We start from the raw sequence: 3,062 nt of genomic DNA on the forward strand, positions 1-3,062 counted from the left end.
TGCTAATAGCGACAGTACTCATCCAGTTTATCCCAATCCTCGATTGTAATGTTTTCAAGTTTGGCATCCCCATTTTTGAGTGGTCTATCCTACAATTTCTACACTAAAACCTACCATATATGGGTCTTCTGATAGCTATAATTGGTCCCATCCAGTTTCTTAGTATTGAAGATAGCAATGTCGTGAGTACCACATAATGAGACTAGTACACAGAAGAGAAAAACGGATGTTGTAATATCCTACAAATCAGCCCCAAATCCACTTCTAAATTAAGTAGGAGACAAGAGATACTACCAAAATAATGAGTTGTCCATAAGCTATAGTCAAGAAATTGTCAAGTACAGGTGACTGCCCTCAAATAGAATTTATAAAACTGAGATGACAAGTTGTTGTAATAAATTATAGCAATATGCCAACCATCAAGCATGAGCAACCAAGAGGAACTGTTGTGTGTCAGAAACCATATATGCAATAGGCATAGATGTTATGCACAGGGTAGGTCTCAATGGTAAATGAAGAGAACTACCAAATGCATAGTCCACTAAGCAAAGCTCAATACATAACCTAGAAGCATATAAATACTACTGACAACACCCTACCAAATATAAGTACCAAGTCTAAACCTAGAGATCAAATCAACCCACGAGAGTATGACTATATCCAATGAATATAAAGAGAGCATGTACATGTTACAATGAGTCCCACTGTCTCATTGTAATAAGCTCAAGCTGAACTACATAAACCAAATGCTCTATAGTACATCCAAGTGCCAATGTGGCTTAGTACATAAAGTTGAGTAGCTCCCATTGAAGCAAAAGTCGAAAGCCAAATTAGCAAGCAAAGTTCAAAACATCATGTGAATGACATTTGAGTATCCAAGATACATGAAGCATAAGCCAAGAGTATAAAACCCGATAGATTCTTCAAGCCCCTAAGTGCATAAGCCACTAAAGCAACCAAGGCATGTAACCATAGCCAATATCAATGTAACAAAACTCAAATCTCAGCTCAAAAGCATACCATAGCATATTGGGAAGTATACATAAAAACCAAAGTAGCGGTACATCCACTAAGTATCCTATAAAGCATCCCTATAAAGCATTGATGAGCATTAGGCATAAGCTTTTCACTAATAAATGATTATTGCAATGTTATTATAGTAGTAAAATAATAGTGAAATCCAAGCTATTTCAAGCTCAAATCAATCCTAAAAGCATAACCATACCATCCGAGCACCAAAATAGCGTCCCCAAAGCATCAAACATGCATTATGGAATTACTATTTGCTATCCAGACCAAAATAGTTTTGTTGTGTGAAACAAAGAACAAAAAACTACATAGAATCAACTTTGTGAGTGCCCAAAATTTTTGCGCTCGTCATGCCTTCATTTCTAGCTATAGAACGCCTATATCCGACACCATATGCAAAAGTTATAGCCAAAATATGACAATGATGTCAAGCTACCATAGCTATCCATGACTTCTATAGCATTCTCTGTATCAACTCAAAAGGGGATAAAATGCCTACTCCTCAGCTCAATAAGCACTCAACAAGGCTCAACTAAGCCTTGGGAAACTCCTTAACATGTGCGTAGCAAGCTGGAACAAGTTGTAAGAAAGAAAGACTCTACATACCTCGAGAGAAAGAAACAATGGCTGCCATGAAACCTTGAGTTGAAGCTTTGAATCCAGATTGAAGCAAAGGATGGAGAAGCTCCTCAAATGGTTGGCTCTGATACTAGTTGAAGGGAGTGAGGCTGGAGTGGAAGCACATGAGCAAAAGCAAGAGCTAAAGTGAAATTTTATATATATATATATATATATATATATATATAGAGAGAGAGAGAGAGAGAGAGAGAGATACACACACACACACACACACACACTCACTCACTCACAACATGTGACCAGCTTTCCCTTTATTCAAATGTCACTAAAATAATAAAGAATGAAGTGGCATTGATAAGCGCCTGCCACCTATAGTGTTAAGTGTACGGGTAGTGTCAATGTAGTAATATACGGACAGCTAGGCACATGCACCTTTACCCTAATAGATATCCACTACTATTCTTATTGTGACAATAGATAAGCTCTAACTCTTTATCAAGGATCTCCTCTAGATGATGTTGGACCTTAATAGCAAGCATAAACATTGGACAAATGTTGTTGCATCAAAGAATATTCAACTCCCATTGTAAGTAGCATCTAGATAGTATTGGACCTTAATAGCTTTAAGCAAGCATTCATTTTAGCTTTAAAGCATTGTCCACATATAAGATGATGGTAGTGGAGATTCACCCATTCTAGGATATTAGAATCCTACTTTGGCTACTTGAACCAACAGTAAATGAAAAGAGGACATCCCTCCATCTTACATATATGTTAAGATCTTTTTTATCTATAAGTGCCTAAAATCAAGTCGATGAAGAAGCCCAATATCCTCTAAAACCAAACCCCAAGTTTCTATGTTGTAAGGTCTACAAGTCGCATCTCAATATTAGAACTCTTTAACATAGATTTACTTGTGCAAGTTGCCACTCAAAAATTTGAGATTTTGTTCAACAAATATCTTCTATAAATAGAAGAGATACCGTTAATGATCAATAACAAAGCAAGAACGTTCTTGATAATGGGATTGATACTCATCATTGGAGCAAAGGCCTCCTCATAGTCAAGATCGAGCTTTTGGGATTGACTCGTGCTATATGCTTGCCTATTTTCCATCCACCTTATACTTACATTAAACCATGATGGGCTTCCTCCATCGAGGGCTGAGAACCAACTCCCAAGTTTTATTCTTGTCACTAAAATCTAGCTCCTCTAGTGTCCTAAGCTAGAGCCTCCTCAATGCTAACAAGCCTATGTGCCTTCATAACATGGGACATCAAGGCATGGTAAATATTAATCAACATGTATCCCTAGGCTGTCAAGTTCTCTATTAGCTTCCAAAGGCATCCTAGCATGACATGAAGAATAAATCTACATCAATGGACTTCATCGACATTGGCATTTCTACATCAATGGACTTCATAGACAATCTACATCAATGGACTTCATCGACA

This window comes from Lygodium microphyllum, chromosome 21, assembly GCF_053477565.2.
Source record: "Lygodium microphyllum isolate KBCC chromosome 21, Lygodium_microphyllum_v1.1.10, whole genome shotgun sequence".
Classification (NCBI taxonomy): domain Eukaryota; kingdom Viridiplantae; phylum Streptophyta; class Polypodiopsida; order Schizaeales; family Lygodiaceae; genus Lygodium; species Lygodium microphyllum.